The sequence below is a fragment of the Lepisosteus oculatus genome, chromosome 8 (assembly GCF_040954835.1).
Source record: "Lepisosteus oculatus isolate fLepOcu1 chromosome 8, fLepOcu1.hap2, whole genome shotgun sequence".
NCBI classification, from domain to species: domain Eukaryota; kingdom Metazoa; phylum Chordata; class Actinopteri; order Semionotiformes; family Lepisosteidae; genus Lepisosteus; species Lepisosteus oculatus.
Genome location: NC_090703.1, coordinates 1,098,980 through 1,110,377, shown reverse-complemented (window position 1 = coordinate 1,110,377; position 11,398 = coordinate 1,098,980). Strand labels below are relative to the sequence as shown.

At 35.8% G+C, this 11,398-nt stretch overlaps 1 non-coding gene across 1 annotated transcript; it reads left to right on the top strand.

Annotated features, from left to right (window-relative positions):
- Positions 1-5,358: 5,358 nt before the first annotated feature.
- On the top strand, positions 5,359-5,467 carry LOC138241109 (U6 spliceosomal RNA). The gene has a single exon (XR_011190303.1). It is a non-coding gene; the product is annotated as a U6 spliceosomal RNA (small nuclear RNA).
- Positions 5,468-11,398: the final 5,931 nt, after the last annotated feature.

Sequence of the window (11,398 nt, the reverse complement as noted above, 5' to 3'; positions counted from 1 at the left end):
GTAAATCAACACTCGAAATGTTGCCACTCAGAACACCTTGGAGTATGAGCAGACACATCACCTCCTGTACGTTGGATCTTTACATGTTTGTTTTACTGGTTTGTAGATGCTCTTGTGTGAGAATCAGAAATTAAGTACATTTTCTTCAGCTATAGGGTCTTCTCACTTACTACTGCCTGTCATGAGCAAAGTCTGGGAGCTATATTGTAAGCTTAATTCCCCTGCTGGTTCTCAATTTTGTGCACAAAGGGACGTCTCGAAGACACTCACCTCTTTTAGAGAGGCAAAAAGTGCTCACAGTGTAAAAACAAGTCAGAAGATAATTATGCTGCCTTGAAAATGATTATGACATTCTGAGGAGTTGAGAAAAATGGTTACATGCGAAAGCCTCATAAACTGCTTCCAAGTGCAGTTCACTTTATCTAACAAGGATCCCCTCAGGTAATGCTGCATATAGGGGCTTTAATGTGACAGCTTTGAGGATCTGAATATTGCCTTAACAATACAGCCTGCTTCAGCAAAATGAGTACTTTGCAAAAACAGCTTTACACGCCTGTGCTGAGCACCCGCAGCCTGCCCTAGTAGACCTTACAACTCACTTACGCAGATGACAGACTCTGCATGAACAGTGACAGGTTAGTTCCAGTCTAGCCTGACATATAACAATCAAACTGAAATCAGATGATAAAAGGCAGCCAATTAAAATTTAGAAACTTCTAAAAGAATCTGCTAGAATTTCAATCAAATAATAAATACCGTTTTTTTTAAAACAGTATTGTACATAGAGAGAACAGATTTAATCAGGAAAAAACACTTGATATTGTAAAATCTTTACCAGATTTGCCTTGTGCTCAGTAAGAGGCCACATCCAAGTCATCAAAGCTTCAGCAGAAATTGGCACAGAGTAAGACATTGCACTGAAAGGCAGTGGATGATAAATATGTTTGCCATTTAGTTCCAGGTTATAATCTGAAGAACCCATGAATAAAACCTGAAAGGGCTATAAAAAGCAAACACATTTAATTAAAAGCAAATACATTTTCTTTCCAATCTGTGATTCTATTTTACAGGAGGCGTTAATATTTTTTGCAAAAAGAATGCTATGTCCTTCGATCTTACTGTATATGTGTAGTCACTGAAAGGCTGAATCATACTTCTATAACATTGCCCTAAAATACGACGAGTGTTATCCTGTATGCTTTCAGCAGATGACCTTGTATAAAGATATAGTGTTTGATGAAACATAAATCCACGATGATAATCAGTGAAGGCTACTCATGCAGTTTGCCCTGATAAAAATGTTTAAAGTACTGGATAGCTGATCTATCTGGTTGGGAAAAGCAGTGGTCCTCTGATTAATGTGGTGTATCTGTTCCTCATATGATGGAGGGACATAAGGACAGAACCAGCAGTAAACATCAAAATATTGGTTTGTCAAAATCTAGCTTTCTTCTGGCTCAATGGAAACATTGTGTGTTTTACTTGTGAGAAGTTGTGAATTAAATTTTTAGCCCATAAAAACATTCCTCGATCCTACCCCGTACACACATAATGAAAAACTGTCTGCTTTGATAACTGACAATACAACCTTGATAGTGTCCTTTTTAACAATATTTGAAAATAAGTTAATGTTTGTATCCCCTTGCATCATGTTTGTCAATATTTATTTTGTCATGCCTAGTCTGATTTCAAAAACAGCTTATATAACTGTCACCGAACACAGTTCCTCAGCTGTTAAGTTGACACATAAGGTTTTGACTTTACCCACCAGTTTTTCTTCCCACACATATCCAGGACAGCTCAGCCCTGAAACTTGCTGCTTGAATTTAGCTGTTTTATCCTCCCACTGAACTGCTGTTGTTCATGTGTCTATTGGAAACCTTTGAAGCAGAGAATCAAAGGATATGACAGACATTATAAATTATTCTCTCTTTTTTGCTCTGTTTTTACACAGTAGGTCACTCTCTTGCTTGATTCCGTCTACATGCCCTTGTTGATGCTCAGCTGTAATCTTTAATGGGATCATTTACTTAAGTTCTCTTTCATGGGTCTCTTTTTAACTTCCAGCCCTGGGCATTCAAATATCACCTGGGCACTGTGGTTGGACTCATACAGTAGTTTTCAACGCAGCTAAATGAGGTTGTTATGTTAAAAAAAAAAACAGGTTGCTTGTAAAATGTTTTCAGTAGAAGAGCAAGGTGACGTTATCAAGAAGACAACACTAATTGAGCTTGAGGTTATAGTTTGGTTGAAAAAGGTTGTCTACAAGTATCCCCGACCTTGGTTTTAGGATAAAATGCAAAGGCGCTGTCTGTAAAAGCTTACAGAAGGAAAAGCCATGAATTAATCATGTTATGAATGATGTTCCCTGTTAAATTACTGGTCAATCAAAGAACTAAAGTGCCTTCGACATTAGGTGTTCCCATCATCTCAGTGCAAGAAAAAATCTCTAGCACTTTAGGGGGAAATGAGTGCACTGTGCATGATGTTCTGTATAAAATATACATTTATTCAGAGTTGTTTCTTTAAGGCTTCATGTAGTACAGTAAATTGTAAAACCTGTATTTGGGACACAAATATATGTGTTAAAATGTTTTCTGTGATAGTGCACTCTAATAATCAAAACTATAATGTACTGTATTTAGCACATTCATTCTACTCATGAAAGACAGAAAATAAATTAAAATCAGACATAATGTGTAGCAAAGTATAATGGTGCAGATATCTGCTATTCCTTACATTTTCACAGCATTAAATCACTGCTGGCAATTGCTGGCAATTAAATGTTAATGTTGATGTTGTAATTAATAAAATCCTGAACATTACATGAGTCTACACAGGCATCTATCCCTTTTCAGTGTGGTAATTACCATCAGCACTAAATAAATAAAGCACATTTAAATCCAATGGAAAAGTTTTTTGAAGCAGAAGTATTTTTTGCAGTTTATACCAGTTAAGCAGAAAGGCCAGATGACCTCTCATTTGCATCCTTACTTACAACAGAGCAGCTGCATCTGAGTGTTAAAACTGGGCACGAGATTATCGGGGGACTGATGTCACTTGATGGGAGCCAGTTTTCTCATACATAAAGGCTCAGAGAGTAAGTGGAGGTTGTCACCTCAGGTTTGGGATCGACCCTCACTGTCTTGAGGGGAGCCATCTGAGTGAAAGATCTTCACTGAAAGGGGATGAGTGAGAACAAAAGCTCCACAGGGGATTTTGCATTCAAGACTGGGTCTTGTGGTGAGTCTCTCGATCAGTACAGTCACTTGTTGAGACAACAAGCTCGTGGAGACCCACTTTGGCTGAGACTTCTGGTTATTAGGTGATCGAGAGCAGGGGAGGGCTCTTGAGAAGAAGGTGCCTGGGTCATTGCTGTGTCGGGCTGCCAGTAAGGAAAAGAAGACAGTAGAGCTTGTCCTACCAAAAGGGATCGACTGAGTTGAGAGACAAATCCACTGTTACTACTTGTAAGGGTGGAGAAGGTGGCAGACTTCAAGTGACGGACCAGTTAGATGTCAAAAAGGTTAATAGAAATAAAATTTCTCCAGTTTCTGCTAAATCCCGGTTATTAAATGGGGATTAATGTGTGCTGATTCTACACGCTCGGGGGGATCTGTCACACTTACCTTCTTATGCTCTATCAAGGGCAAACAATTTGAACATTACTTTGAATGAATATTAATTAAATAAAAACCCAAGCAGCAAAACTTTTTATTACAATACTTCATTAAATTCCTTACATTTCAGATCATAATTAGTGGTTGAATATGAATTCCTACTTAAGCACATTTGTAAAACTAAAAAAAATATATTATCCTTAAAATATTACATATTCTAAATGTTACATTTTATAATTGAACCATTAATATATTGACCTTCCTATTATAAAATTAAATAACATTTTAATTGGACATTAAACTAATATAAGAAGCATGCCTGAATAGAGATTGGAGTAATTAGCTCACAAAGTTGAACAAAATAAGATGACTAAAAACAGATTTGACTGTGATAGTTTCCAGTTTAACTTCAGTACCTCCAGGGTTTAAATGCTAGTATGCTTTGAAATTCATAGTATTTATGGTACAATCAATGTTAGAAAGATTTCTGTTCACACAAAAAAAATGTAATTGCAAGAAACACATAGAAGACACAGTTCATAAAAAACATGATCAGTTATGATTTAGCAGGTACATGTAAAAATAACAATATAACATCTGTACTTTCTTGCATTTTTTTTTATTTTTGGCTCTTCATTCTACACAAATTTTGTCAGAATAAATAAATGACAAAGTGAAAAAAATAAAGTCCTATCATTTTGTAGTTTTGGAAAAATCAGATACCTTAAGGGTTGATAGATCATCACATCTCTCCTTCAGTGGCAATCTATTCTAGAGAGAAGAAGAACCCAACCAAAATTATTTTATAAGTCAAGTGTAAAATGTTGTCTCCACAAAAATGTTATGTGTTTGCCTAGAGAAAATAATTCACATACTTTGTAACATTTTTTATATACTGGTTTAATTAATAATTGCCTATGGTATATCTATTTGCTTGCAGTACTACTTAGATGGGAAATGCCAGCAACAGTGTGGCTTTGAAGTCTGATCTTCTCATTATTACAGGAGTTGAGCAAGCTTGCTGTAAGCGAGATGGGAAGTCTCTAAAAAAACAGGTAAAGGTTTATGCCTTGCTGAAAGGAAAAGTAAAGAGACACAACATTTCGGTTGTGTGGCCTTTTTCAGGTGTAAGGAGCCTTCCTACCCTGAAAAAGACTCCACAGCTGAAACGTTGTGTCTCTTTACATTTTACAGCATGGAATAAACTTTTACCTGTTCATTTGCAGCCTAGGCACGCTGACACAGCTCCCTCCTTGAGTCTTTAAAGAAGATCAAGATGCTGCAGTAAAAGGTTCTCTTGGACCCCTTGGATAAGCATATTCAAACCAGTGACTGATTGTAATGGGAGGAGCTGTGTGCACGAGGCTTAATGAGATCCAGATCACATGATGCCATTTAATACCCCACAGCAACATTTGAAAGAGCAGCTGTACCTTCCATGAAAATAATAATAAAGTAATTTTATTCATACTTTTAAAAAGTAGCATTTTGTTATATCCCCATTATTTAATTTACTGGTGTAATTCATGTGCAAAATCTATTGTACTGCCAGATCATTTCTGTAAATCTGTAAAGTAGCTGGTATCAGCATATTTGAATGTCTGACACCTTTGAGAAGTTTAAATTAAATTAGATTAAATTGGAAATCTCAAGGCCTGAATCAAACATTGTTGAAAGACATTCGGAAATGCACCAGAATGGACCTGTTAGTTAAGTGTAGGGTTTTTAAAGCCAAACCTTGCTTGTTGTGGAAGCAAATATACTTGAACTAGAAAGGATGCAAAGAAGATTAGCATTAGCCCCTGCGTGAGTATGCTACACAAATTCATGAAGCATTTCCTGTTTTTTGGAGTCAAGTAAAAGCAAACAGCCATGATGCTGAAGTTGATTCCCTGCATTCTTTCAAAAAAAGGCTGGATTAGATCCTCAATTAGCACCGTACTAATGAGCAAACAGGCTGGTTAAGGCAGAATGGCCTCTTCTTATCTGTAATCTTGGTTATATTCTTTCCAAAAATGATATACTGTGGGGTCCCATCGCTCATTGCCAAGACTTGTGTTGAATATGTTGTGGTGAAGCATTCTATCATGACATCATGAGGTGCATTAGACTGAGTGAACTTTGACCCTTTTCATTGTTTTTTTGTGTGGCCTTTCTGCTGCATAATAAAGAAGGCTTTCTTTTGCGAATTGTATCCCTTAAACAACATGGTTTTATTGCAAAAAGGGCTTAACTGTCTTGTGGAAAAAAGCCAATAGATCTAGCAGCCTGTATGCACTTAATGTCCTAAAGTTCCTTCCTTCAAAAATTAACAAAATATTATGCTTATTGTTAAGGATATTAAGTATAGAATGGGACCTATAATCATGCATAACATATTTCGCATTGCCTGAAAACATGGACTGAGAACTGGATAATGAGCAGGAAAATGTTGTCACCTAAAGGCGCAGACCTCTAACTGGACAGATGGATGCTGTGGTTTACTGCACAGTGCAGTGTTTTGGTCCAGAAGCTCTTCCTGACCCATATCACTCATTTAGAACCCGGTACAGTACAAAAGTTAGTTAAATGTCTTGATAATACAAACTGGGGAGAGTAACAAAGAAAAATAAAAGAAAAGGCATTACAAAATGACTGCAAAGACTGATGGGTAATTTAGAGCTGCAGGAAGCTACACGCTGGAGGGAACAAGGTGTTTATGTAGATTCTTCCATGTCCACAACAAGACAATGTGGAGAAACTATAAGAAAACAACAGGTGTTCCCATGAAAAGACTGAAGTGACGAAGGACCTGCCACTGAAGGTAGCCAAAAATACCTGAAACACCTGATATGAGCTCCTTACACTTACATGCTAATTCCATTATTGAGTAACTTGAGGTGTTTGGATTGGGTGCATTTTCACATGGGTATATGTGTATATAAGGGTGTGGTATTAGGGAAGAAGAATTTGTGTTGGATATTCAGGGATAGACCTCTTTATTTTGAGAAACCCTTATGTTTTTGTTCACTAAGCAAAGTGTGAATCAAGCCTGCACCTCTGTTCTGTCTCTGTGTTAAAGGAGAGTTTATGTGCAAAGGTCTCCAGATTCATGCTACCGTTAGTAGAGATCTTCCACTGTTTATCACAAAAACTGTGGTATTTAAATCTCAGACAGTTAGGCACAAGCTTTACAACACACTGCACACTGCACACAGAATATTTTGCTCAGTTTTAGTTAATATACCAAACAAAAAAGATATTATAACTTTATAAAAATTACAAAGAATCACAACAAAGAATGTTTCCTTGTCTCAGTGGACTGGTTGGAAGAGCTACTGTATACTGCTTCAGTCAGGAATAAAGGGGATTGATATGAGGTTTGATCTAGTCATGTTAAATTCTTAGGGGTGTAGACAGATTCAACCCTCGGGTAACTTAGCAGTGAAACAAAGACACAGGGCCTGAATTTGGACCTAAATGAGGATCCGTGCAGGTTGAGGAACAGGAAACACTTGTACCCATAAAGAGCTGAGAGCATATGCAATAGGCTTCCCATTGCTGATCTTTTTAAAAGGCTAATAAAATGGCCTCATGTCTTTTGCAACTTTTAGTATGTTGTTATGCTCTCAAAGAAAAATCAGATGAAATTCTTTGTACTGTGCCATGTTAGAAAATTGATCAATGGTACTGTATGTACATTTGGCACTTCTGTACATAGCTCAGCAAACTTGTCCTTATAGACAGAAAAGTAGTGTTTAATTAAATAAGAATATTTTTAATACAAAGGCAACTACTGAGTGAAGGGAAATTTGCAGATACCTGCATGTTCAGAACAGTGTGACCACATACTTTCATTAAGTGAGTAATGGTTTAAATGATGAACATCAAACAGTTTATCTTTTTCAAGGATCACCTTAATATGTTTTGTAAGTCAGCCCCCCATGGCCATCCTTTAAACAATTACTGGATGCTCACCGAGAAGCACATATTGAATATCCTTCAGAATGGTGGTGGTGATTGTCAAGGCTCAAGAGGTGCATCGCCTTCAGGAGGAACATTACATGGCCAGCTGAAGTGCATACCCTTGTTCTTCTAACGTGCTGATTGATGTCAAGCTGCCATGAAAGGTTATTCCAAGCATACAAGCAATCCTGCATTGGCTGCCTTATAAATAAATTCCATTATAGTGAACACAGCCACTCACTGAATAATACATAAACCAGACTGATGAGCTGTATTAGTTCATTTGCAGCTTTGTGTATATTATTTAAGGACCACACCTACTAAATTCCACCAAGTTCTTATTATTTTAGTATGCATAAAAATAAAACATCCATTGTTCAGTGCTGGGTAGTATAAACTGAATCTATAACAGTTATAATTAACTCCTGGAGTATTAACATTGCTAGAGGAAAAAAAGACTGTGTGTTTAATGTAATGAATTAGAAACTTAAAGCTTTGCTAAATTCTTAAGAAGAGACAATGCAATTTAAAATGAATACTGTACAGTTAAATTAGGCTGTGTATTTTTCCTTTCTGTTTAAAGAGTGACTTAAAATGATATTTTTAAAATATTTTTTATACAAATGATTTAGAGGCATGGGTACTTAACTAGAGGGCTTCAAGAAAAAAAAAACAGAACCAAATTATTTTTTTGTGTTTATTGGAAATTATCTCAATACAACAAAAACTCATGTGAACGGAATTTCTAAAGCTCCTTCAGCATGGACAATGGGATGAATGCCCAGGGTGGGACTGTTAAGATACCTCCTTGGATTTTCCTAACCCCACATTCAATTGTCTTGCAAGGATTTTATGATACAGTGTACAGAAGCATGTTATAAATGAAAATTTATATTGGAGAATTAGATACCTTTTCCGAAATTAACCATTTATGAAATTGGAAATTCATAGGATTATGGTTCAGATATATAGGAAATGGAATTTGTGTTGTGTTATTTTTTCTATGATGGGTTACCATCATTAACCTTATAAGATTGAACAGATGTTTTTGAAACATTCATTAAAACTCCAACTGGAAATTCAACAGTTTGGTTAACTTAATGTGATAGAAGGACGAATGCATTAGCAATTTTCTGTGCAACTGATCTAGCTGATAAAGCGGAAGCCTGAGTGTAAGGATGAGGCTGATCGATCCCCCTCACTGTGATGAGGAATGAGCCAGGGAGCAGCTACAAGGGTGTAGATAAGGAGACAGAAGTGGTGTGAGAGAAATGTACGAGGGGGAGTCCAGCAGGAGAGATATGTATGGATATACAAGTGGAAGTAGGAGAGATAAGGATCAAACCTTCCTCCCTTCTGTCATCAAGTCTATTTTCTGACAAAGTAGTGTCACACTTTTCATGTGTTTGTTCAAGGATTAGGGGTAGAAAATAATTCCTTCTAATTCTGTTCTTGTTTCTGTGAGACCTTCAGATGTTTCTCTTCTTTTTACCAAATTTTGGTAAACTTTTTAAACCTTTCTTAAATTTAATCCAGTCATCTAGAACAGGAATTGGAAACTGTACTTTTGCTTTTCTTCTTCTTGTGGGACCAGATATCTGTGTAGCATCTTTTGGGTATGGTAACAAAATTAACATTTTAAACAGAACAGTTTATATTAGTCAGTAAGTATACAATAGTGGCTGCTTGATGATGTTTGATAAGAATGCAATTTAACAAACAAACTTACTGAACTGCATCTGAACTCAAAGTGTCTATTGATTTATACACTACAGTATATCACTGATTCTGAAGATGTGGAGTGAGTCACTGTCCTAAGCATGACAAATTTAGAAATCTTTAGAAGGAAAAACTGAACATGTTATACTGATTGATTTTTTATGGATGATGACAAACATCAGGATAAATATACAGATGTCTGAATATTTTGCATGTTTAAACTAAATTTTAGACTAAGTCTAATCCTTTGCTCAGATTGGAAGCACTACTTGTTATGGCATGATAAAATGTGAAGTGAAGAATCACTTATGGGCTTGCATTTCCAGACTATTTCACCACATCTTGTCTTGAATGTGGGGAATAAAATCATACAGGCAATGATGTGTCATTGTTCCCCTTGAATGAGTTCTTTCCACACTGTTGAGGGGGTTTATAGACTCTTCCAATTATTTTCATTTCCCTAAAACTAGGTCACAGATATGAAAGATGCAGACTTGCTTAATTACACATTGACAAAAAAGCTAATAGGAGAAAAAGATACACACGCAAATTCATTTGTGAAATAAAGTAAGAAATGAAAAGAATACATTTTCTGCTACAAAACAGGCCGTGAGTTTCCAGCACACCCACTCTTTGATGTTTCTGATTGTATTATTTAGTTACGTAATTCCAGTGGCAAGCGGTTTAAGGCATTTTTTTACTTTAAATTCGTGACAGTTATTCACGACAGTGAAAGAAATTCAGACAATTAATTGTCCAAATCAAGTAACTATTTATAAATTAATTATAATTTAACTGACAGCTTATAGATTTACATTTTGTATTGATCTGATATTCATGAATAATAATAAAAAGTGGTATTAAAAGACACTAAAGTGCAAACTCTTGAAGTTTAGCTGCCTAGTTAAACGAAGCTGTTGCTCTGTTAGCAGTTAAATCAATATGAAGATGCAATCCCAAGTGTATACATGTATACTGTATGCTCTAACTACAGTAAGATACAACCCAACAGTGAGAGAGAAGCATGAAGACAGTGCAATGTACAGTATTGACATATACAGTAGTAGGCTGCGGACATCAGTCAGAGAATGTATTATACACTGTATAGTTTTTAAAATGAATTAAGTGTTACATATGCCGTAATGGGAATTCTGTCCTAATTCATCTCTGTTCAGTCTGCCTTTACTTTATCTCTTTGCACAGCAGCCGTGAAAGGGCCTGATTTTTACTGACAAGGAGAGAATAATATATAAGAACAAACAGAAATGGACCAATGTACTGACACATTAACTGACAACTCAGTGTGACAGCTTATTTGCTGTAACAGGGAAAAAGCACACTGTACATAGTACAACTTAAAAGAGAAAAAAAAGTAAAGATTATGTTTGACCTAGAAACATAACAAGAAAGAAGAACTGAGTCATGATAAATCTCAGACGCATGTCAGTCACATTTTGCTGTAATCTATCGCACAGCCCCTACAGTAAGTGTGGAGACATTTCTGTGTGTGAAGGAAATCAGTACCTTAGTAATATTATTCCTGATACTATTGTACATCTAAAAGCTATGTGTACACCACACTGACAATGTGATTGTAGAAATGAATGACATCTTGAAAATATAGATGGATGATACTGATCAGGGTATCAAAAGAAACGCAATGCTAAAAGGTTGGGATTTAAAAATTAAAATGAATGTATAATTAAAAAATAAGGTAATCTATATATTATCAGTCCATTAAGGTATGTAGAATAGCTTTGCTAATATTTATTATTATATTGTACCTTAACTTTTGTGTGTTAGTTCTATCCTTTTAATTGTGAATTTAAACAAATAATGAGAAAGAACACAAACAATTGCAGAAGAACAATAGGTTTTTATTGATTTTTGACACACAAATAAACTCTCTTGCTGTCTTCAGCCCTTTTTCCTATTAACAAGTTCAGACATATAATGCAAATGGTGAAAGCTGATTATGAATCTATTCCAAAAATAGAAAAAAATATATCCTTTCTGATAGGAGTATTTATTCATGCATGCTATAATATAACATTCTGAAGGCTCTAAAGTGCAACACAAAAGTCTAAAGTTTTAAGACAAATATGGCCACACAT